The sequence below is a fragment of the Triticum aestivum genome, chromosome 5B, assembly GCF_018294505.1.
Source record: "Triticum aestivum cultivar Chinese Spring chromosome 5B, IWGSC CS RefSeq v2.1, whole genome shotgun sequence".
Taxonomy (NCBI): domain Eukaryota; kingdom Viridiplantae; phylum Streptophyta; class Magnoliopsida; order Poales; family Poaceae; genus Triticum; species Triticum aestivum.
The window spans coordinates 121,615,854-121,643,305 of record NC_057807.1 but is presented as its reverse complement, the minus strand read 5'-3'; positions in this window follow the sequence as shown (position 1 = coordinate 121,643,305).

Below are 27,452 nucleotides of genomic sequence, written 5' to 3'. Positions count from 1 at the left end.
TTTCTCTTGATAATCGCAACCTGCTCGATACTTCCTGTATTGGTTCTTATATGCTGAAGACTATTGATTTCAAATGGGACTTATTGGAAAGAATTAAACGCAACTCTGAAGATTGGGGTTCCGACGATGGTAAGGTGTCAGGTATGACACCTAAGTTCGATTGTGTTAAATCTTTTATGGATACCGATGCTTTTCGTGGATTTAGCGCTAAGTATGGACTTTACTCTGAGATAGTAGCTACTTTCTATGAATCTTTTGCTACTCACGTTGATCTCCCTACAGAGAAGTGGTTTAAATATAATCCTCCTATTGAAGTGAAAGTAGTTGCACCTATTACAGTCGAAGAAAAGACTATTACCTATAGTGATCCTATTGTTCCTACTACTTATGTTGAAAAACCTCCTTTTCCTGATAGGATAAAGGATCACGCTAAAGCTTTGACTATTGTTTGTAAGAGTAATATTAGGACTTATACACCTCCTGGGCAAATTAATGTTGAAACTAGTATTGCTATGGTTAAAGATCTCTTGGATGAGGATTTAGATGGGCATGTTATTTCTTTCTGTGGTGAGACTGCCAATATTTCTAGACCTGATACTAAGACACGTAGACCTGTCGTAGGCATGTTTGTTATTTCTGTTAAAATAGGAGATCATTGTTATCATGGCTTATGTGATATGGGTGCTAGTGCTAGTGCTATACCTTATACTTTATATCAAGAAATTATGCATGACATTGCACCCATTGAATTAGAAGACATTGATGTTACTATCAAGCTTGCTAATAGGGATACCATTAAACCCTTTGGGATTGTTAGAGATGTTGAAGTTTTGTGTGGGAAGGTTAAATACCTTGCTGATTTTCTTGTTCTTGGTTCCCCACAAGATGATTTTTCTCCCATTATTTTTGGTAGACCCTTCTTGAATACAGCTAGTGCTAAGATTAATTGTGAAAAGAATATTGTCACTGTTGGCATAGATGGTATGTCTCATGAGTTTAATTTTGCTAAGTTTAGTACACAACCTCGTGATAGGGAACCACCTAGTAAGGATGAGATTATTGGTCTTGCTTCCATTGTTGTTCCTCCAACTGATCCATTAGAACAATATTTGCTAGACCATGAAAACGATATGTTTATGAAGGAAAGGGAGGAAATAGATGAAGTGTTCCTTAAACAAGAACCTGTGCTGAAACATAACCTTCCCGTTGAAATTCTTGGGGATCCCCCTCCACCCAAGGGTGATCCCGTGTTTGAACTCAAACCATTACCTGGTAATCTTAAGTATGCTTATGTTGATGAAAAATAAATATATCCTGTTATTATTAGTGCTAACCTTTCAGAGAAAGAAGAAGAAAGATTATTGAAAACTCTGAAGAAGCACCGAGCAGCTATTGGATATACTCTGGATGATCTTAAGGCCATTAGTCCCACATTATGCCAACACAAAATTTCAGTGGAGAAATATGCCAAACCAGTTAGAGATCCTCAACGACGACTAAATCCCAAGATGAAGGAAGTGGTAATAAAGGAGATACTAAAGCTCCTTGAGGCAGGTATTATTTATCCCGTTGCTGATAGTGAATGGGCAAGTCATGTTCATTGTGTTCCAAAAAAGGAGGTATTACTGTTGTTCCTAATGATAAAGATGAATTGATCCTGCAAAGAATTATTACAGGTTATAGGATGGTAATTGATTTCCGTAAGTTAAATAAAGCTACTAGAAAGATCATTACCCTTTACCTTTTATTGATCAAATGCTAGAGAGACTATCAAAACACACACATTTCTGCTTTTTAGATGGTTATTCTGGCTTCTCTCAAATACCTATGTCAGCGAAGGATCAATCTAAAACTACTTTTACTTGCCCTTTTGGTACTTTTGCTTATAGACGCATGCCTTTTGGTTTATGTAATGCACCTGCTACCTTTCAAAGATGCATGATGGCTATATTCTCTGATTTTTGTGAAAAGATTTGTGAGGTATTCATGGATGACTTTTCCGTTTATGGATCCTCTTTTCATGATTGTTTGAGCAACCTTGATTGAGTTTTGCAGAGATGCGAAGACACTAGTCTCGTCTTGAATTGGGAAGAGTGTCACTTTATGGTTAATGAAGGCATTGTCTTGGGGCACAAGATCTCCGAGAGAGGTATTGAAGTTGATAAAGCCAAAGTTGATGCTATTGAAAAGATGCCATGTCCCAAGGACATAAAAGGTATAAGAAGTTTCCTTGGTCACGCCGGTTTTTATAGGAGGTTCATTAAGGACTTTTCTAAAATCTCTAGGCCTCTGACTAATTTATTGCAAAAAGATATTCCTTTTGTCTTTGATGATGATTGTGTAGAAGCATTTGAAGTACTTAAGAAAGCTTTGATCACTGCACCTATTGTTCAGCCACCTGATTGGAATTTACCTTTTGAAATTATGTGCGATGCTAGTGATTATGTTGTAGGTGCTGTTCTAGGGCAAAGAGTCGATAAGAAATTGAATGTTATCCAGTATGCTAGTAAGACTCTTGACACTGCCCAGAGAAATTATGCTACTACTGAAAAAGAGTTCTTAGCAGTTGTGTTTGCATGTGATAAGTTTAGACCTTATATTGTTGATTCCAAAGTTACTATTCACACTGATCAAGCTGCTATTAAATATCTTATGGAAAAGAAAGATGCTAAGCCTAGACTCATCACATGGGTTCTCTTGCTCCAAGAATTTGACTTGCATATTATTGATAGAAAGGGAGCTGAGAACCCCGTTGCAGATAACTTGTCTAGGTTAGAAAATGTTCTTGATGACCCACTTCCTATTAATAATAGCTTTCCTGATGAACAATTAGCGGTCGTCAATGCTTCTCGTACTACTCCTTGGTATGCTGATTATGCTAATTACATTGTTGCTAAATATATAGCGCCTAGTTTCACATACCAGCAAAAGAAAAAGTTCTTTTATGATTTAAGACATTACTTCTGGGATGATCCACACCTTTATGAAGAAAGAGTAGATGGTGTTATTAGACGTTGTGTGCCTGAGCATGAACCGGAACAGATTCTATGTAAGTGCCACTCTGAATCTTATGGAGGACACCACGCTGGAGATAGAATTGCACACAAGGTACTACAATCTAGTTTTTATTGGCCTACTCTCTTCAAAGATGCTCGTAAGTTTGTCTTATCTTGTGATGAATGTCAAAGAAATGCCTATGAATTATTCTCTTGTTGTTGGACCATTTGATGTTTGGAGCTTTGATTATATGGGACCTTTTCCTGCCTCTAATGGTTATACACATATTTTAGTTGTTGTTGATTACGTTACTAAGTGGGTAGAAGCTATTCCAACTAGTAGTGCTGATCATAACACTTCTATTAAAATGCTTAAAGAAGTTATTTTTCCGAGGTTTGGAGTCCCTAGATATCTTATGACTGATGGTGGTTCACATTTTATTCATGGTGCTTTCCGTAAGATGCTTGCTAAGTATGATGTCAATCATAGAATCGCATCTCCTTATCATCCGCAGTCTAGTGGTCAAGTAGAGTTGAGTAATAGAGAGCTCAAATTAATTTTGCAAAAGACTGTGAATAGATCTAGAAAGAATTGGTCCAAAAAACTTGATGATGCATTATGGGCCTATAGAACTGCATACAAAAATCCTATGGGTATGTCTCCTTATAAGATGGTTTATGGAAAAGCATGTCATTTACCTCTTGAACTTGAACATAAGGCATATTGGGCTATTAAAGAGCTCAACTATGATTTCAAACTTGCCAGTGAGAAGATGTTGTTTGATATTAGCTCACTTGATGAATGGAGAACCCAGGCATATGAGAATGCCAAGCTATTCAAAGAAAAAGTCAAATGATGGCATGATAAGAGGATAAAAGCGTGAGTTTAACGTGGGAGACTATGTATTATTATTCAACTCCCGTTTAAGATTTTTTGCAGGAAAACTTCTCTCAAAATGGGAAGGTCCTTACGTTATCGAGGAGGTCTATCGTTCTCGTGCTATAAAAATCAACAACTTCGAAGGCACAAATCCGAGGGTGGTAAAGGGTTAAAGAATTAAACATTATATTTCAGGTAATCCTATCAATGTTGAAACTAATATTATTGAAACCGTAACCCCTAAGGAATACATAAGGGACACTTTCCAGAATGTTCCAGACTCCAAAAAGGTATAGGTATGTGGTACGGTAAGTAAACCGACTCCAAAACAACTCCAATGGCAATTTTTATAAGTTTTGGAATATTTAAGAATTTTAGGAAGAAAGAAGTAGTACGAAAGGGACACGAGGCTCCCACGAGAGAGGAGGGCGCGCCCCCTGTCTCGTGGGCACCTCGTGTGCCTCCCGGACTCCGTTTTCATGCATGTTACGTATTTTGGTCGGTAAAAATTCATTATATATACTCCCGAAGGTTTTGACCACCGTATCACGCAAATATCCTCTGTTTTCGTTTCGAGCTATTTTCGTTGCAGATCTAGAGCACCATGACTTCACCCTCCTCCAACAACGAAGACAAGGATGCTTGGCTATTGAAGATAGAGCTGAAAAGAGAAGAATTAGGCATCCCTCAACCTTTACCTAACCTTTTCACTCCAACAGAGATTGAAGCTTTCAAGATGATTGAGTTAGCTCGCATACAGAACAAGTATCTTACACAGGAGAATATTCTGTTGAAGGATCATATCGCCGGACTCAAGGGCATTATCCGCAAGTTGGAGGAGCTTTTACGCTCGATGTGTGATTATCCACCGTCATCATCACCACCTCCATCACCTCCGAGGACATAATCACATGGGTATGGGCACTCCCCTTGGCAACTGCCAAGCTTGGGGGAGGTGCCCCGGTATCGTATCACCATCACACTCCTATCTTTACCGCTTTATTTAGTTCGATCCTTTTAGTAGTATCTTGATCTAGTAGATTGAAGTTTCAATATCAAGTAGTTTCGAGTTTTGCTTTGTGATCTCTTTTTGTAATCGAGTCTGTGAGTTATCTATAATAAAGATTAGTGTTGAGTCAAGGGCTTTGCTATGTTGCTATGATCTTGAGAAAGTAGAAAGAATAAAAGAGTTCATATTGATCTTATGGATAGTGATAACTTCACACATAGAAAGTATGAGGCATAAAAATTGTTGAGAGTTGATGAACGTAGTTTTGGTCATCGTTGCAATTAATAGGAAGTGATAAGGAAAGAGGGGTTAACATATAAATATATTATCTTGGACACCTTTTATAATTGGGAGCACTCATTAAGTATGACATGCTAAAAGAGTTGACGTTGGACAAGGAAGACAACATAATGGTTTATGTTTTCCGACATCTCAGTTAAAGTATATTGTCATTAACCTTCCAAACATGTTGAGCTTGCCTTTCCCCCTCATGCTAGCCAAATTCCTTGCACCAAGTAGAGATACTATGATGCGGAGCATCCCACGTTCATCCCCATGTACACTCCGACTAGTCTCCAAACCCCAAGAGGGCATATGACGAGACCTCGAAGATACACCATTGGACACAAGGTGAACTCGCTCCTCTATGAACCTTCACTTTCCACATGTGAGACATGGCTACTACCTCAAACGTGTGTGCTATGCATGTCCAGGAACCAAGAGGAAGGCCATGGAACAGCTACGAGCATTGGACAAGACGACGAGGACACCAAGCGCGAGGAACAAGAGGAAGAGTTGCTGGGAAGCTACAATGCTCGGACGTTCGACAGCCACCGGACGACCGACGATCTCCGGACGTCCGACGCCTGGAGACTCCACCAGCCAGATCGACCGCAGCCGAGGCAACCTACAGCGCCCGGACGACCGCTAGACACCGGACGTCCGACACTCACCAGCGCTCGGACGACCGACGCCGACCGGACGTCCGACCCCACTTGTCTAGAGCCAAAACGTCAGACGTCCGACATGCACCAGACGACCGGACCCTCGCGAGCCTTCGGACGTCCGGTACCTATCGAACGTCCGACGCCTGTGCGTCCGCCCGTGTGTTGGGCCGAAGCCATTTACCCCTTCGTGGACCTAGAATATATATACCCCTCCACCTCCTCCTAGATAAGGTTAGCGTTGATTTAGATCAATTAGAGATAGAGCTTCGCTCATCCACCGGATCTCCTCGTGAGAGACCGCGGCCTCCACGGAGAAGATCCTATCGGATTCAAGACCCCCTCGTGGGAAGATCCCCTTGTGGATTTCAAGGCCTCCTCACGGAGAAGATCGGTTACCTATGTATCCTTACCTTTGTTGAGTTTGGATCTCGTGTATCTCTTTCTGTTCTTTGATCTAGCACTTGTGTGACCGATTCCTTGTTGGTTGAGTGTTTTCCCTCGTTCCTCCCCGTGATTTCCTCGTGTTCTTCCGTGCGTTCTTCGTGTTTTCCCGTAGGATCCACTCCAAACATGAAAGATCATCTACATAGGGTTCCACCCTACATCATACTACTTGTGCTTCCAATTACCCTTAAACCCAGTTTTGCCATGAGAGTCCACCATACCTACCTATGGATTGAGTAAGATCCTTCAAGTAAGTTGTCATGTTGCAAGCAATAAAAATTGCTATCTAAATATGTATGATTTATTAATGCAGAGAAAATAAGCTTTGTACGAACTTGTTGTGGAAGTAATAAGAGCGACGGACTGCATAATAAAGGTCCACATACAAGGGGCAATATGAATTGGTGCTCTTTTGCATTAAGATTTTGTGCATCAACCCTAAACGCACATGACAAACTCTGCTTCCCTCTGCGAAGGGCCTATCTTTTACTTTATGTTTTTTTTACTTTATGCTTGAGTCAAGGTGATCCTCACCTTTCCCTTTTTCATTTTATCCTTTGGCAAGCTCCTCGTGTTTGAAATATCATGATATATATATCCAACTGGATGCTAGTTAGCATGGGCTATTATTGTTGACATCATCTAAAGGTGAATACATTGGGAGGCAACACAATAAGCCCCTATCTTTCTCAGTGTCCGGCTGAAACTCCATAACCACAAGTATTGCGTGAGTGTTAGCAACTATAGAAGACTACAAGATAGTGAGTATGTGAACTTGCTGAAAGGCTCTATTGTTGACTCTTTCTGATGTTACGATAAATTGCAATTGCTTCAATGACTGAGATTATAGTTTGTTACTTCCCAATGAAGTTTTTGAACCATACTTGACATTGTGAATTGATTGTTACTTGAGCATAGGAAATCATATGACAAAATCTATATATGTTGCTGTTATTAGAATGATCATGATGCCCTCATGTCTGTATTTTTTTTATCGACACCTCTATCTCTAAACATGTGGACATATTTTTCAATTTCGGCTTCCGCTTGAGGACAAGCGAGGTCTAAGCTTGGGGGAGTTGATACGTCCATTTTGCATCATGCTTTTATATTAATACTTATTGCATTATGGGCTGTTATTACACTTTATATCTCAATACTTATGGCTATTCTCTCTTATTTTACAAGGTTTACCGTGAAGAGGGGGAATGCCGACAGTTGGAATTCTGGCTGGAAAAGGAGCAAACGTTGGAAACCTATTCTGCACAGCTCCAAAAGTCCTGAAACTCCATGAAACAACTTTTTGGAATTAATAAGAATTTGAGAGCAAAAGAAATATGCCAGGGGGCCCACACCCTGTCCAGGAGACAGGGGGCAAGCACCCCCCCCTATAGGGCGCGCCCCCTATCTCCTGGGCCCCCTGGTGGGCCTCTGGCGTCCATCTTCTGCTACATCATCACTTTTACCCTGGAAAAAATCATGGGCAAGCTTACGGGACGAAACTCCGCCGCCACGAGGCGGAACCTTGGCGGAATCAATCTAGGGCTCCGGCGGAGCTGTTCTGCCGGGGACACTTCCCTCTAGGAGGGGGAAATCATCACCAGCGTCATCACCAACAGTCCTCTCATCGGGAGGGGGTCAATCTCCATCAACATCTTCACCAGCACCATCTCCTCTCAAAACCCTAGTTCATCTCTTGTATCCAATCTTGTATCAAAACCACAAATTGGTACCTGTGGGTTGCTAGTAGTGTTGATTACTCCTTGTAGTTGATGCTAATTGGTTTACTTGCACTACTAGGGAAAACGCTATACACAGAGGTATAGCAGTAGCGTTGGTCAAAACTCGGCGCTAGCGCTACTTAGTAGTAGCGCTTGTTGCAAAACCACGCTACAATCACTATTTTAGCAGTAGCGCGTCTTCGCAGAAAAGCGCTACTACTAAAATTCTCTCACTAGTGCCGGTAGGCTAGGAATAGTAGCAGCGCTTCTCCCAGAAGCACGCTACTGCTAAAAACATTGTAGCAGCGCGTTTCTTCTATACAGCGCTACTGCTATGTAAAACAAAATAAATAGAAAAATAAGTAGAAAAGTAAATGAAAATGAAAGAAATAGAAAAAGGAGAAATGAAAAAAGAAAATGTAAAGAAAACAAAAGAAAAGAAAAGAAAACAGAAAGGGTTAGCTGCAGCGCGTTTCTCTGGAACATGCTATAGCTATCTTAGCTATAGCGCGTTTCAGCAAAACGCGCTGCTGCTAGTTTGACTCAAATCCCGGCGGCCCTGGCTCAAAATTTCGCTAAGTCCTTTCCCCCCTCTCTACTCCCCCTGTCCCCCAACTGCTCCATCGCCGCCGTTGCCCTGCCGCGCGCCTTCGACCACACCGCCACCGCCCGAGGCCGCCTTCGACCACACCGCCGCCGCCCGCCGCCTTCGACCACACCGCCGCCGCCCGAGGCCGCCCCCTCGACCTCACAGCCGCCGCCCGAGGCCGTCGTCGACCTCACTGTCGCCTCCCTCGAGCTCGCCGCCGCCGCCCTCGACCTCACCGCCGCTGCCCGAGCCAGAGCCTGCCCTCGCCGCCGACCGTAAGGCTATGCCTCTCCTGTCCCTATCCTCCTATTTCTCTCTGCTAGGGCAATTATATATATGTGTTGATACTGTGTTGATGTTCATATGAACCCTAGGTGTTCATATGAACCCTAGATTTTTTTAGGGCAGTAGGCATTTTATAGCATTTAGGAAAAATGATTTGCAATTTTTTTAGGAAATTAGCTAGGGCAATTTTTATGAAAATTCCTAAACAGTAATTCCATTTAGCTTTAAACTAATAGAGGGTATATAAATAATAGTAGCATTTAGATTTAAATTAACAGAGGGTATAAACAAAAAACACTTAGCTATAAAAAATATTTTGACTACGGACCTGAATTTGTTCCAAATTTCATTCAAATGAAATTTGAATTATTTGGACTATGGACCTGAATATTTTTGAAGAAATTGGGTGTAGGTACTAAGGTCTTGCTGTGGAAATTCTGGTGAGGTCAAAAGGGTTAGAGAAAATGTAGTTCCTAGACTTTTAGCTTTAGACAAAAAACAAAAGTATTTAGCTATAAATAAAAAACAGTAGCTATGGCATTTAGCTATAAACAAAAAACAGAATTGTTTTTCTTTTCAAAAACTTGGTCAAACAGAACAGTAGCTATATGTCATTGATGTTCATTTGCATATTCCATTATTGTTGATTATATCTTTTCATTGAAGTGGCCATGTTATATGCAAATTCCTCAATAGTGTTTGCTCATGTTATATCTTTTCATTGAAGTTGTTCGATTGTGCCCAAGTGGCTTTGTTGTTTCCAGGGAATGATGCTGAGTGGCCTATGTTTTGCCGGAATGTTGATTCATTTCTGTTCCGCCAAATTTCAGGTTCTCGATTTGTCCACTTTTTAGCAAAGGTCATGCCGAAATTTTCCGTGAATTTCGGCATGACTTGTGCTACAAACTAGGACATATCGAGTGCCCGGGATTTGCCGAACCAGGAAGGAGTCAACATTCCTGCAAAACAATAGTCCTTTTTATGTCATTATTCATTTTATTAGGTCTAGAATTAATTGACTAGATTTAATCATAGGAAAAATGGCTAGCAACGATGAAGGACAGGGTTCTGGTGATTGCGACGACGTCTACCGGGCGACAGACGAATATTTTAGCTTTACCGATGATCAACCGATGTTGTTGCTGGGCCCACCAGTGGCATCGGGGACTGAGACCGACACGCAGACCGGTGCTGAGACTGAGACCGGCGCTGGGATTCAGACCGGCATCGAGACCGGCGCTGAGACCGGTGCTGCCTCGGGGAGCGGAGCCGATGTAGAACCAAAAGCAAAGAGGCAACGGGTTCCTAACAAACTCAGGACTACTAGACTGGTGGTCACGGAGGTGGACGACGGCAATTTTGAGCCAAAGGTGCCTGAGGAAGCGCGCGCGTGCTACGGCAATCAAATAGGCTACCTCGTACGGACAACCGCCACCATTAATGATGAGAAACTACAAAAGATAGAAAATATGAGGAGCTCCCTCCTAAAGAAGTTTCACCAGATATTCTTGTTCCCAGGCCGGAATGAGAAGGATTATGAAGATCGAGACGAGGACCCGACAATGAAGAAGATAAACAAACACGCCATGACCAAGTTTAGCGACGCGTTGGCCGCCTGGAAAAATCGAGTGAAAGCAAAGATCAACGACGGGGAACCCTACTCCGAGATTGTAAAGGATAATCCGACAATCACGGAAGAGCAGTTTCAAATATTCAAGGAGGCTTGCGAGGCCGAAGCTGCCAAAAAAAGTCTAAGTACATGAAGGGGCTTCAAAAGAGGAACATTGGGAGCCACCACCTCGGAAGCCGTGGTTACGGCGGAAAGAGGTCCAAATGGGCCAAGGAGGACGCGGAAGCCGCGAGTCTGGGCATCCCAGACCCCTTGGCGGATTTCACCGTCCCGCAGGAGCGTGACGTCCTGAGGGCCCGACACCGTTGGGACCCAGTGAAGAAGGTTTACGAGACAACACCGGTCATTACGGAGTTCATGAGACTGCTGGTAATTTTAGTTTCTGATCAATTCGACTGCACACGTTAGTCATATTTGTAAACGATCCTTGTGCCTTTTGCAGAGAGAGCAGCACCGGATTGCGGCCGAAAGCGACTCGCCGTCTGAGGCATTGGCGAGGCCCAAGTGGGACACTCCATTCAACCGGGCGTTGAACATATTGAAACGACAACCGGTGGATACTCGACCGTCGTATGGACGCGTGCACGGTGTCGGAGACGGCGCCACGTGGAAGAAGTACTACCGTGAGACCACGGAGGAGAGAAAGGAAAGACGGAGGTTAACTGAAGAAAACATCGACAAGAAGGTTGAGATTGCGGTTGAGAAGAAATCATCTCAGACAGTCGCAACAGCGGTAGCTGCCGCAAAACAGGTGGTTGCAGATTTGTCTACTTCCTTGGTGACGGGCGTTATCACTTGGACAAGGAAAAATCCAGAAAAAAATGCAGAGGACTTTCCCCTTGCTGACTTCTTGGGAGCACCTGCTCCGCACCGGCTCCCGCACCTGCTCCCGCACCGGCTCCCGCACCGGCTCCCCCGCCCACCGGACGTGCTCGGCGGTGCTTCGTCTTTGGCTGAGCTCGACGCCCTCACGGTATCTGTCACACCGGCCCCCTTCAATATAAATGTATAATCTCCCGTTTTCGTTGCCTTTCGGATGTCTCACGTCGCAGACTTTTCTTTGCAGGCCGACGAAACCCCGTGCACCATATTGTACACCATCGGCGACCAGAAGGTGGCGTGGGGAAGGCGACGATAATGAAGCCGAAGGAACCATTGTTCCACAGCCGGCCGATCCCCCCGAACGTCTTCAAGGTTTCCATGGCCAGTGTCGAACCGGGCCACGAGAATTTGCCTCCTCCAACACTACTGGTGGATGACGAGGAGACACCGCGGCGGCTTGGTGATTGTTGCAATGGGTGGGTCCTGTTGTGGCCAAAGAGTCTGCTTCGTCTGGAGGCGGCCGGGAGCACACCCACGAGCACGCAGCCTCAGCAAGGTATGAACATCAACACCCCACCTACCCAATTAGCGTCGGGTGTCGGGTTGGGTGATAGCGGACGGGGTAAGGAGGAGGCTCCATTAGTCGCTGATGACGTCGCCATGGATGAGGATGAGGATGACGATGGCGCTGAACAGTATGTCTATACTGGCGCCTCCTCAGGGTTTGAGCGTCATGAGTCGGTGCCTGAATTACCGTCTCAACGTATTATTGACGACCTTCCGGTAGTAAAGAAGTCTAGGAAGAGAGCGAGGAAAGGCAAAAAAGCTGATTCTATGATCCAGCCGCCTCAGCAGCCTCGGCTTCAGGACCGTATAGATATCCCCGATGCGGATAAATGGCATATCCCCGGTCAACCAATCCTACCTGCAACAGCGCTACGGGCCAGATTCGGCGATCTAAGGAGACTTCATGACGATGTGCTGCGGGTAGAGAAATGCCTCATCGCCTCGAAAGATCCAGGATACCCACTCTACGTGGTTAACGTTCCGCGGCAAATGTCGTACGTCGACAGCTTCCCTGCGGATAAGTTCTTCCTCCGATTCGATTACATATTCGACATGTTTCACGTGAAGAAGCTGGATTTTACGTTTGTCCGCCTTTATGCCTTGCACATGAACTACATCATTGGGGTTGAGCAGATACGTCATATCTGTGTCGCTGACCCGTACTACATGCACGAGAGCTTCTTGGGAGTCTGTGCAGAGCAGCGTGAATACGCGAGGGATTACATCGTCAGTTTCATGCTCGCCAATAAGGACAAGGAGGCGATTCTCGTGCCTTATCATCCCGTGTAAGTCATCCGCGCTGCTATCCTTCCTTCGATTTCAATAATTCATTTGCACGGTGGAGGCTAATTAATTTGAGGTGTACTTATTTTGCGCAGCGGCGGGCGCGCCGTCCTCATCATCCTCTACCCCCGATTCTCCCACGCTCTTTACTTGGACTCGTCGAAGAACATTCACAAAAAGGATTACACCCACATCAAAGATGTTCTCGACAGTGCTATGTTTTACTACCAAGCAAGGGGTGGAGAGGTTAGGGACAAGAAGAGAAGGGGCGGCAGGGCCGCCTTCAGCCATAAGACCGACTTCTGCTGCATCCAGCAACCGAACGATTCTCTTAATGATGGATTCTATGTCCTACACCACATGCTGGAGTACAGACGGGATCACCAGAACCTTCACATGTCACCTAGATCTGGCGATGCCCATATTCTGCAATGGGCAAAGGACATAGGAGATATCGAGGATCATCGACTTCGAGCTGAGTTCTATAACATCCAGCGCGAACTTGCCCAAATCATCATGAAAGAGGTCGTCGAAAAACAGGGATGTTCTACGGAGAAGGACAAATGTCGCGGGAAGACGTCCGAACATGGATAGCCTCTCAGCGTCTCGACATGAAGCCTTTCACTAAGCTCGGGGACTATCTCCCTGACCTCGATGGATGGCACGACATGTTGGAGTGATTGTCGATATATGACAATGTGTCTGTTTAGTCCATACTTTCTGTATGACAAAACTTTGAGTTATGCGCAGTGAAACTTTATTTGTGATGTAATTAAACCGTCCTCCTCCTCGACTAGCGAAGATCACTCTAGTTAGGGCATTTTGGGTACGATGAACTTTGTTATTTATGCTTATGATATGTTGTTTCTATTTTTGTCAAGTCTGTCTCTTTCTGTTGCTCAACTATATATGTTGCATATCATCGACTCATGTGACGATGCAGGTGCATAGATCATCGATGGCGAAGAAGTGCTACGCCAGGAGTATATATACGATGAGTGGCCGGAGTGTCAGGCCCAGGTGTTGCCGGTTTCCGGTTTCCGAGCGACAGGCAGTAGTTAGTTTAGGTTCACGCTAATGCGAGAGAGGGATACGAACTCATGTACTCAAAGTGATAGCTCTTCTTGCGTATACCATTGTTTAGATGGATGACGATGTATTTGCCAGTAATCAAGGACTTGTATCGCTATTTTCGAGATGATGACGAGAGACCACTTTGTGTTGGATGATGATTATGATGAGACTATTTGTATGTATATGCTATGATTATATTCGTGGTCTCGCAGGCATTTGTATGTGTATCATGATGACATTTCTATGTGCTAAAGATTCTTCTATAAAGCATGTTCAAATACAAAGCAAATATGCCCAAAAAAACAAAAAACTTGTTAAATTAGCAGTAGCGAGTGTATAGAAGTTAGCAACAGCGCCGCTATAGCAGTAGCGCGTTGCAGCAAAGGGCGCTAGAGCTACTAGCAGTAGCGTGCTCCCAGTAACCACGCTGCTGCTACACTTGTGTAGCAGTAGCGCCGGTGACCACGCGCTACTGCTATATGTTAGCTGTACCGCCTTATTAGTAGTGCCCCACCCCGCGCTACTGATACACCTAAAACCCGCGCTGCTGCTAGCCTTTCCCTAGTAGTGTTGGTGGAAGATCATATGTTCAGATCCTTTATGCATATTATTACCCCTCTGATTATGAACATGAATATGCTTTGTGAGTAGTTACGTTTGTTCCTGAGGACATGGGTGAAGTCTTGCTATTAGTAGTCATGTGAATTTGGTATTCGTTCGATATTTTGATGAGATGTATGTTATCTTTTCCTCTAGTGGTGTTATGTGAACGTCGACTACATGACACTTCACCATTATATGGGCCTAGAGGAAGGCATGGGGAAGTAATAAGTAGATGATGGGTTGCTAGAGTGACAGAAGCTTAAACCCTAGTTTATGCATTGCTTCGTTAGGGGCTGACATGGATCCATATGTTTAATGTTGTGGTTAGGTTTACCTTAATACTTATTTTGTAGTTGCGGATGCTTGCAATATGGATTAATCATAAGTGGGATGCTTTTCCAAGTTAGGGCAGTACCCAAGTACCGGTCCACCCACATATCAAATTATCAAAGTACCGAACGCGAATCATATGATCGTGATGAAAACTAGCTTGATGATAATTCCCATGTGTCCTCGGGAGCTCCTTTCTCATTATTAGAAATTGTCCAGGCTTATCCTTTGCTTCATAAAGGATTGGGCCACCTTGCTGCACTTTATTTACTTTATTTACTTGTTACTTGTTACCATTTATCTTATCACAAAACTATCTATCACCTACAATTTTAGTGCTTGCAGAGAAAACCTTACTGAAAACCGCTTATCATTTCCTTCTGCTCCTCGTTGGGTTCGACACTCTTACTTATCAAAAGGACTATGATTGATACCCTACACTTGTGGGTCATCAGGGATCCCTCACGCTTGTGTGACACGGAGAGCACCATAGTACAACAACATAACCACAAGCAAATTAAACCAATCATAGCAATTCACCAATTACCGAAAGGACAACGAAAATCTACTCAGACATCATAGGATGGCAACACATCATTGGATAATAATATGAAGCATAAAGCACCATGTTCAAGTAGAGGGTACAGCGGGTTGCGGGAGAGTGGACCACTGAATATAGATGGGGTGGGGGGAAGGTGATGGAGATGTTGGTGAAGAGGGTGGAGGAGTTGGTGTAGATCGCGGTGATGATGATGGCCCCGGCGGCGTTCTGGCGCCATTGGAAGTGACAGGGAGAGAGCCCCCCTTCTTCTTCTTCTTCCTTGACCTTCTCCCTAGATGGGAGAAGGGTTTCCCCTCTAGTTCATGGTCTCCATGGTGTGGGAGGGGCGAGAGCCCCTCCGAGATTGGATATGTCTCTCTGTCTCTCTCTGTTTCTGCGTTCTCCGATTCTGCCCTTTCACCATTTCTTATATATCCGGAGATCCGTAACTCCGATTGGATTGAAACCTTCGCCACGATTTTTTTTCCGAAAATTAGCTTTCTTGCGGCAAAAGAAGAGTAGCAACCGCCTTACGGGGTGCCCATGAGGGTCAGGGGCGCGCCCACCCCCTGGGGCGCCCCCTGCCTCGTGCCCCCCTCGGGCACCGTCTCGCGTTGATTCTTCTTCCCAAATGTCATAAATATTCCAAAAATATTCTCCATCTGTTTTTATCCCGTTTGGACTCCGTTTGATATGGGTTTTCTGCGAAACATAAAACATGCAACAAACAGGAACTGGCAATGGGCGCTGGATCAATATGTTAGTCCCAAAAATAGTATAAAAAGTTGCCAAAAGTATATGAAAGTTCAATAATATTGGCATGGAACAATAAAAAATTATAGATACGACGGAGACGTATCAGCATCCCCAAGCTTAATTCCTGCTCGTCCTCGAGTTGGTAAATGATAAAAAAGATAATTTTTGATGTGGAATGCTACCTAGCATAATCTTGATCATGTAATCTAATTATGGCATGAATATTAAGACACGAATGATTCAAGGCAATAGTCTATCATTTGACATAAAAACAATAATACTTCAGGCATCCCATCAAACAATCATGTCTTTCGAAATATCAATGCTTAAGAATGTTATCCCTACAAAATCACATAGTCTTGTATGCTCCCTTTTCTTAACACAAGGTACCCCTCATGCCTATCCCGATGTCAGCCAAGCAATTGGTTCATACTTTTTAACGCGCTTCAACTTTTTCAACCTTCACGCAATACATGAGCGCAAGCCATGGATATAGCACTATAGGTGGAATAGAGTATGATGGTGGAGGTTGTGTGGAGAAGACAAAAAGGGAGAAAGTCTCATATCGACGCGGCTAATCAACGGGCTGTGGAGATGCCCATCAATTGATGTCAATGCGAGGAGTAGGGGTTGCCATGCAACTGATGCATTGGAGCTATAAGTGTATGAGAGCTCAAACTGAAAACTAAGTGGGTGTGCATCCAACTTGCTTGCTCATGAAGACCTCGGGCATTTGAGGAAGCCCATCATTGAAATATACAAGCCAAGTTCTATAATGAAAATTCCCACTAGTATATGAAAGTGAAAGCATAGGAGACTCTCTCTATGAAGAACATGGTGCTACTTTGAAGCACAAGTGTGGTAAAAGGATAGTAACATTGCCGCTTCTCTCTTTTTCTCTCATTTTTTTATTTCTTTTTTTGGTGGGCTTCTTTGGCCTCTTTGTTTATTTGGGATTCTTTGGCCTCTTTTATTTTTCATAAAGTCTGGAGACTCATCCGGACTTGTGGGGGAATCATAGTCTCCGTCATCCTTTCCTCACTGGGGTAATGCTCTAATAATGATGATCATCACACTTTATTTACTTACAACTCAATATTACAACTCGATATCTAGAACAAATATATGACTCTATATGAATGCCTCCGACGATGTACCGGTATGTGCAATGATCTAGCGTAGCAATGACATCAAAAAATGGACAAGCCATGAATACATCATGCTAGCTATCTTACGATCATGCAAAGCAATATGACAATGAATGCTCAAGTCATGTATATGATGATGATGGAAGTTGCATGGCAATATATCTCGGAATGGCTATGGAAATGCCATGATAGGTAGGTATGGTGGCTGTTTTGAGGAAGATATAAGGAGGCTTATGTGTGATAGAGCGTATCATATCACGGGGTTTGGATGCACCGGTGAAGTTTGCACCAACTCTCGTGGTGAGAAAGGGCAATGCACGGTACCGAAGAGGCTAGCAATGATGGAAGCGTGAGAGTGCGTATAATCCAAGGACTCACATTAGTCATAAAGAACTCATATACTTATTGCCTAAGTTTATTATCCCTCGAAGAAAGGTACTACTACGCATGCTCCTAGGGGGGGAGGTTGGTAGGAGTTAACCATCGCGCGCCCCGACCTTCACGCAAAGATAAACAATCAAAATACAATGCGCGCAAATTTGGTTACATAGTTAGGAGACCGTACATGCATGCTTCAAGAATCACAAACCTTAACACCAATATCCTTACTAAACACAACCATCCACTAGAACCTCCCACATATTATCATCTCTATATTGCAAAACTATTGCAAGGAATCAAACATATCATATTCGGTGATCTATACGTTTTATGTAGGATTTTATGACTAACCATATGAGTGACCAATTCCTGTCATATCTCTAAATAGATATAAGTGAATAAGGAGAATTTAGTTCTTTCTACAAAAGATATCCCACGCTCTAACAAATATAAGTGAAGCAAAAGAGCATTCTACAAATGGCGGTTTTCTTTGTGAAGAGAAACAGGCAATCCAGACTTCAAATGATATAAGTGAAGCACATGAAGCATTCTATAAAGCCATACTCAAAAGATTTAAGTGAGGTGGAATGAGCATTCATAAATCAACCATGGACTTTCTCATACCATCATGGTGCATAAAAGAAAAGTGAAAACTAAATGCAAAAGACGCTCCAAGATTTGCACATATCACATGAATGAAACGAATCCGAAAACATACCGATACTTGTTGAAGAAAGAGGGGATGCTTTCCGGGGCATCCCCAAGCTTAGACGCTTGAGTCTCCTTGAATATTTACTTGGGGTGCCTTGGGAATCCCCAAGCTTGAGCTCTTGCCTCTCCTTCTTCTCATATCGACACCTCCTCGATCTTCGAACACTTCATCCACACAAAACTTCAACAAAAAACTCGGTAAGATCCGTTAGTATAATAAAGGAAATCACTACTCTAAGTACAGTTGCAAACCAATTCATATTTTGTTATTGCATTGTTTATACTGTAATATAACTTTTCCATGGCTTAATCCACTGATAGAAATTGATAGTTTCATCAAAACAAGCAAACTATGCATCAAAAACAGAATCTGTCTTAAACAGGACAGTCTGTAGCAATCTGAACATTCACCATACTTCTGTTACCCCAAAAATTATTCCAAAATTAGGAAAAATAAAACATTTGTATAGAAAGACAGTTCAAAAAGAATCAGAACCGTTTGACATTCCAGTAAAAAATGTAAAATCGTGCACTACAGCCAAAGTTTCTGTCCTGCACCGCACAAACCAACAATTATTGTAAACATCCTAAAGGCAAACCTTGGCACATTATTTTTATAATACAATGGAAGTTTACAAGGGGATAATTATTTTTTATGAAAATTTTATGTAATTAAGATTCACAAAGTTTCCGTGAGCATGAACAAAGTTTAAGGAGCTCCCCCACTTCAACAATGCTTGTCTCTCTTACTTTCACTTTCCTTTTTGAAAAGTTTTAGGTTCCCCTCTTTATTTGTTTTTTGTTTTTAGACTATATAAAAGCACTCGACAGAAATAAATGACTCTCTAAAACTTCCGGCTTGTCTCCTGGGCAGCGCTTTCTTTAAAGCCATTAAGCAAGGCATAAAGTGTTCAAGTAATGGATCCACCCGGATCCCAAGGTATATCAAAGCCAATTTTAATTAACAATGATTTGTAATTTAGTAGTGAGAACAACATAACATATATCATGCAACAACGAAGTCTAACTCTCTTCCTATGCATCGGCATGTCATAAAAGAACAATTCATGCACACCAAGTAAAGGCCAATGCATAGTATAAACAGTTTCTTGCAATTTTATCGTGTTGGAAACATAGAGAGGTGGAGATATAGTTCCTCTCTCATAATAATTGCAAGTAGGGGCAACAAGCACATGCATATCACATTCATCAAAATTATCATGTGTAGCGGTAAAAGGCAACCCATCGATATAATCCTTAATAAGTGCAAACTTCTCCGATATAGTATAGTCGGGAGAATTCAAAAAGATAATAGGACTATCATGCGTGGGTGCAATAGCAACAATTTCATGTTTAACATAAGGAACTATAGCAAGTTCATCTCCATGAGCATAATTCATATTCGCATCTTGGCCACAAGCATAGCAAGCATCATCAAAAAGGGGTATTTCAAGAGAATCAACGGGATCATAACAATCATCATAGCAATCATCCTTCGGTAAGCACGAAGGGAAATTAAACAATGTATGAGTTGAAGAGTTACTCTCATTAGAAGGTGGGCACGGGTAGCTAATCCACTCTTCCTCCTTTTGTTCTTCGCTCTCCTCATCATCTTTTTCACCCAATGAGCACACAGTTTCATCAATTTCTTCTTCCATAGACTCCTGCAAAATATTAGTCTCTTCTTGGACAGTGGAGGAATCCTCAGTATATGGTTTAACATAGGCATTAGAAGCATAATTATCATAACAATATTTAAGTATGGCAAAATTTTCATACTTGTAGAGAGTAGCATCATACTTTTCAATCAAAGAAGCAATTTCATAAGCACCCTTAAAAGCAACAAATTCTTCAATTTGTTGAACCTCATAGTAATTATAAACACCCTTAGCATACGAAGATGCGATTCCATTATCACTAAACTCACATTGGTAGGTAAGGTGTTTCTTAGGGTTTTCAGAACAACAAGTAACATCATATATTTCACATAAATTCCAAGCATAGCATTGCAAATGATGAATTTGATCCAGTAAAAGTTTCCCGTTTTCAGATATGCGGTGTCAGACATAACAAGCATGCTCATCTAAATATTTTCCCTCAACTAAGATAGTTGGGGTTTCAGCACGAGCACATAGGGATCAAAGATGATCCAAGTAAAAAGCTTCAGGAGTGTGATAGATTTTGAGTGGTTCTTCAACCATTGGTGTAGTAGGTACAACTATTTGTTTTGGTATTTTGCGTTTCCTACCCATAACTAAAGATAGAAAACAACTAAGAACAGGAAATAAAAATTACTTAGTGATAAAGCAAACAAGCACACATGAGAATATTCACCCCACGTTATGACTCCCCGGCAACGGTGCCCGAAAAAGGTCTTGATAACCCACAAGTATAGGGGATCAATTGTAGCCTCTTTAGATAAGTAAGAGTGTCGAACCCAACGAGGAGCTAAAGGTAGAACAAATATTCCCTCAAGTTCTATCGACCACCGATACAAATCTACGCACACTTAGCATTCTCTTTACATAAACAAGTATGAAACTAGAAGGACTTTGTAGGTGTTGTTGGATAGGTTTGCAAGAATATAAAGAGCACGTAAATAATAAGTAGGGGATGTTTAGATAAAGAAGCAATAAAGTAAATATAACGAGTGTGGAAAAGTGGTGGTAGGAGTTGTTGGAAATATGCCCTAGAGGCAATAATAAAATGGTTATTATTATATTTCCTTGTTCATGATAATTGTCTATTGTTCATGCTATAATTGTGTTATCCGAAAATCGTAATACATGTGTGAATATATAGACCACAATATGTCCCTAGTGAGACTCTAGTTAACTAGCTCGTTGATCAATGGATGGTTACGGTTTCCTGACCATGACATTGGATGTCATTGATAACGGGATCACATCATTGGGAGAATGATGTGATGGACAAGACCCAATCCTAAGCATAGCACAAGATCGTGTAGTTCGTTTGCTAGAGCTTTTCTAATGTCAAGTATCATTTCCTTAGACCATGAGATCGTGTAACTCCCGGATACCGTAAGAGTGCTTTGGGTGTACCAAACGTCACAACATAACTGGGTGGCTATAAAGGTATACTACAGGTATCTCCGAAAGTGTCTGTTGGGTTGACACGAATCGAGACTGGGATTTGTCACTCCGTATGACGGAGAGGTATCTCTGGGCCCACTCGGTAATGCATCATCATAATGAGCTCAATGTGACCAAGTGGTTGGTCACGGGATCATGCATTACGGTACGAGTAAAGTGACTTGTCGGTAACAAGATTGAACGAGGTATTGGGATACCAACGATCGAATCTCGGGCAAGTAACGTACCGATTGACAAAGGGAATTGTATACGGGATTACTTGAATCCTCGACATCGTGGTTCATTCGATGAGATCATCGTGGAACATGTGGGAGCCAACATGGGTATCCAGATCCCGCTGTTGGTTATTGGCCGGAGAGCTATCTCAGTCATGTCCGCGTGATTCCCGAACCCGTAGGGTCTACACACTTAAGGTTCGGTGACGCTAGGGTTGTACAGATATTAGTATGCGGTAACCCCAAAGTTGTTCGGAGTCCCGGATGAGATCCCAGACGTCATGAGGAGTTCCGGAATGGTCCGGAGGTAAAGATTTGTATATAGGAAGTCCAGTTTCGGCCACCGGGAAAGTTTCGGGGGTCACCGGTATTGTACCGGGACCACCGGAAGGGTCCCGGGGGTCCACCGAGTGGGGCCACCTATCCCGGAGGGACCCATGGGCTGAAGTGGGAAGGGAACCAGCCCCTGGTGGGCTGGCGCGCCCCTCTTGGGCTCCCCCTATGCCTAGGGTTGGAAACCCTGGGGGTGGGGGGCGCCCCACCTGACTTGGGGGGCAAGTCCCCCCCCCTTTGGCCGCCCCCCTTGAGATTGGATCTCTAGGGGGCTGGCGCCCCCCCAGGGCCCCTATATAAATAGGGGGGAGGAAGGGCTGTGCACCCAAGCCCCTGGCGCCTCCCTCTCCCTCCGTAACACCTCTCCCTCTCGCTGAGCTTGGCGAAGCCCTGCCGAGATCCCCGCTGCTTCCACCACCACGCCGTCGTGCTGCTGGATCTCCATCAACCTCTCCTTCCCCCTTGCTGGATCAAGAAGGAGGAGACATCTCTCCCAACCATACGTGTGTTGAACGCGGAGGTGCCGTCCGTTCGGTGCTAGGATCATCGTTTATTTGGATCACGACGAGTATGACTCCATCAACCCCGTTCTCTTGAACGCTTCCGCTCGCGATCTACAAGGGTATGTAGATGCACTACTCTCTCTCGTTGCTAGATGACTCCATAGATTGATCTTGGTGATGCATAATTTTTTTTTATTTTCTGCAACGTTCCCCAACAGTGGCATCATGAGCTAGGTCTATGCGTAGTTTCTATGCACGAGTAGAACACAAGATTGTTGTGGGTGTCGATTTTGTCAATTTACTTGCCACTACTAGTCTTATCTTGTTTCGGCGGCATCGTGGGATGAAGCAGCCCGGACCGACCTTACACGTACGCTTACGTGAGACAGGTTCCACCGACTGACATGCACTAGTTGCATAAGGTGGCTAGCGGGTGTCGGTCTCTCCCACTTTAGTCGGATCGGATTCGATGGAAAGGGTCCTTATGAAGGGTAAATAGAAATTAGCATATCACGTTGTGGTTTTGGCCTAGGTAAGAAACGTTCTTGCTAGAACCCTATAGCAGCCATGTAAAAACATGCAACAACAATTAGAGGACGTTTAACTTGTTTTTGCAGCATATGCCTTGTGATGCGATATGGCCAAAAAGGATGTGATGAATGAAATATATGTGATGTATGAGATTGATCATGTTCTTGTAATAGCAATCATGACTTGCATGTCGATGAGTATGACAACCGGCAGGAGCCATAGGAGTTGTCTTTATTTTTTGTATGACCTGCGTGTCACTGAATAACGCCATGTTATTACTTTACTTTATTGCTAATCCGTTAGCCATAGAAGTAGAAGTAATCATTGGTGTGACAACTTCATGAAGACACGATGATGGAGATCATGGTGTCATGCCGGTGACGATGATGATCATGGCGCCCCGAAGATGGAGATCAAAAGGAGCATGATATTGGCCATATCATGTCACTATTTGATTGCATGTGATGTTTATCATGTTTTTGCATCTTATTTGCTTATAACGACGGTAGTAAATAAGATGATCCCTCATAATAATTTCAAGAAAGTGTTCCCCCTAACTGTGCGCTGTTGCGAAAGTTCGTTGTTTCGAAGCACCACGTGATGATCGGGTTTGATAGATTCTAACATTCACATACAACGGGTGTAAGACAGATTTACACATGCAAAAACACTTAGGTTGACTTGACGAGCCTAGGATGTACATACATGGCCTCAGAACACAAGAGATCGAAAGGTCGAACATGAGTCATATAGAAGATACGATCAACATAAAGATGTTCACCGATGATGACTAGTCCGTCTCACGTGATGATCGGACACGGCCTAGTTGACTCGGATCATGGATCACTTAGATGACTAGAGGGATGTCTATATGAGTGGGAGTTCATTATATAATTGGATTAGATGAACTTAATTATCATGAACTTAGTGTAAAATCTTTGCAATATGTCTTCTAGATCAAATGGCCCACGCCAATGTTGCCCTCAACTTCAACGCGTTCCTAGAGAAAACCAATCTGAAAGACGATGGCAACAACTATACGGACTGGGTCCGGAACTTGAGGATCATCCTCATAGCTGCCAAGAAAGCATATGTCCTAGATGCACCGCTAGGTGAAGTACCCGTTTTCCCAGCAACTCAAGATGTTATGAACGTCTGGCAGTCGTGTAGTGATGATTACTCCCTGGTTCAGTGCGGCATGCTTTACAGCTTAGAACCGGGGCTCCAAAAGAGTTTTGAGCAGCACAGAGCATATGAGATGTTCCAAGAGCTGAAAATGGTTTTCCAAGCTCACGCCCGGGTCGAGAGATATGAAGTCTCCGACAAGTTCTACAGTTGTAAGGTGGAGGAGAATGGTTCTATCAGCGAGCACATACTCAAAATGTCTGGGTTGCACAACCGCTTATCTCAACTGGGAGTTAATCTCCCGGATGATGCGGTGGTCGATAGAATCCTCCAGTCGCTCCCACCTAGCTACAAGAGCTTTGTGATGAATTTCAATATGTAGGGGATGGTGAAAACCATTCCTGAGGTATATTCAATGCTGAAATCAGCGGAGGTGGAGATCAAAAAGGAACATCAAGTGTTGATGGTCAATAAAACCACTAGTTTCAAGAAAGGCAAGGGTAAGAAGAACTTCAAGAAGGACGGCAAGGGAGTTGCCGTGCCCGGTAAGCCAGTTGCCGGGAAGAAGCCAGAGCATGGACCCAAACCTGAGACTGAGTGCTTTTATTGCAAGGGAAGCGGACACTGGAAGCCGAACTGCCCCAAGTACTTAGCGGACAAGAAGGCCGGCAACACCAACGGAATATGTGATATACATTTAAATGATGTGTACCTTACCAGTACTCATAGTAGCTCCTGGGTATTCGATACCGGTGCGGTTGCTCATATTTGTAAGTCAAAACAGGAGCTGCGGAATAAGCGGAGACTGGCGAAGGATGAGGTGATGATGCACGTCGGGAATGGTTCCAAGGTCGATGTGATCGCCGTCGGCACGCTACCTCTAAATTTACCTACGGGATTAGTTTTAAACCTCAATAATTGTTATTTAGTGCCAACTTTGAGCATGAACATTGTATCTGGATCTCGTTTGATACGAGATGGCTACTCATTTAAATCCGAGAATAATGGTTGTTCTATTTATATGAGAGATATGTTTTATGGTCATGCCCCGCTGGTCAATGGTTTATTCTTAATGAATCTCAAACGTGATGTTACACATATTCATAGTGTGAATACCAAAAGATGTAAGGTTGATAATGATAGTCCCACATACTTGTGGCACTGCCGCCTTGGTCACATTGGTGTCAAACGCATGAAGAAGCTCCATGCTAATGGACTATTGGAGTCTCTTGATTACGAATCATTTGACACATGCGAACCATGCCTCATGGGCAAAATGACCAAGACTCCATTCTACGGAACAATGGAGCGAGCAAACAACTTATTGGAAATCATACATACGGATGTGTGCGGTCCAATGAGCGTTGAGGCTCACGGAGGCTATCGTTATGTTCTCACTCTCATTGATGACTTAAGTAGATATGGGTATGTCTACTTGATGAAACACAAGTCTGAGACCTTTGAAAAATTCAAGGAATTTCAGAGTGAGGTAGAAAATCAACGTGACCGAAAGATAAAGTTCTTACGATCAGATCGTGGGGGAGAATATTTAAGTCACGAATTTGGTACACACTTAAGGAAATGTGGAATCATTTCACAACTCACGCCGCCTGAAACACCTCAGCGTAACGGTGTGTCCGAACGTCATAATCGCACTCTATTGGATATGGTGCGATCTATGATGTCACTCATCGATTTACCGCTATCATTTTGGGGATACGCTATAGAGACAGCTACATTCACTTTAAATAGGGCATCGTCTAAATCCGTTGAGACAACACCGTATGAATTATGGTTTGGGAAGAAACCTAAATTGTCGTTTCTGAAAGTTTGGGGATGCGATGCTTATGTCAAGAAACTTCAACCTGAAAAGCTCGAACCCAAGTCGGAAAAATGCATCTTCATAGGATACCCTAAGGAAACCATTGGGTATACCTTCTACCTCAGATCCGAAGGCAAGATCTTTGTTGCCAAGAACGGGTCCTTTCTGGAGAAAGAGTTTCTCTCGAAAGAAATAAGTGGGAGGAAAGTAGAACTCGATGAAGTACTGCCTCTTGAACCAGAAAGTAGCGCAGCTCAGGAAGATGTTCCTTTGGTGCCTGCACTGACTAGAGAGGAAGTTAATGATGATGATCAAGGTACTTTGGATCAAGTTGCTACTGAACTTCGTAGGTCCACAAGGACACGTTCCACACCAGAATGGTATGGCAACCCTGTCCTAGAAATCATGTTGTTAGACAACGGTGAACCTTCGAACTATGAAGAAGCGATGGCGGGCCTAGATTCCAACAAATGGCTTGAAGCCATGCAATCCGAGATGGGATCCATGTATGAAAACAAAGTATGGACTTTGACAGACTTGCCAGATGATCGGCGAGCGATAGAAAATAAATGGATCTTTAATAAGAAGACGGACGCGGATGGTAATGTTACCATCTATAAATCTCGACTTGTCGCTAAGGGTTATCGACAAGTTCAAGGGGTTGACTACGATGAGACCTTCTCACCTGTAGCGAAGCTGAAGTCCGTCCGAATCATGTTAGCAATTGCCGCATTCTACGATTATGAGATATGGCAAATGGACGTCAAAACTGCATTCCTTAACGGCTTCCTTAAGGAAGAATTGTATATGATGCAGCCGGAAGGTTTTGTCGATCCTAAGAATGCTAAAAAGGTGTGAAAGCTCCAGCACTCCATCTATGGGCTGGTGCAAGCATCTCGGAGTTGGAACATTCGCTTTGATGAAATGATCAAAGCGTTTGGGTTTATGCAGACTTATGGAGAAGCCTGCGTTTACAAGAAAGTGAGTGGGAGCGCTGTAGCATTTCTCATATTATATGTAGATGACATACTTTTGATGGGAAATGATATAGAACTTTTGGAGAGCATAAAGGCCTACTTGAATAAGTATTTTTCAATGAAGGACCTTGGAGAAGCTGCTTACATATTAGGCATCAATATCTACAGAGATAGATCGAGACGCCTCATAGGTCTTTCACAAAGCATATACCTTGATAAGATATTGAAGAAGTTCAATATGGATCAGTCCGAGAAGGGGTTCTTGCTTGTGTTGCAAGGTGTGAAATTGAGCTCGGCTCAATGTCCAACCACGGTAGAAGATAGAGAAAAGATGAGTGTCGTCCCCTATGCCTTGGCCATAGGGTCTATCATGTATGCCATGCTGTGTACCAGACCTGATGTAAACCTTGCCGTAAGTTTGGTAGGAAGGTACCAAAGTAATCCCAGCATGGAACACTGGACAACGGTCAAGAATATCCTGAAGTACCTGAAAAGGACTAAGGATATGTTTCTCGTATATGGAGGTGACGAAGAGCTCGTCATAAAGGGTTACGTCGACGCTAGCTTCGACACAGATCTGGATGACTCTAAGTCACAAACCGGATACGTGTATATT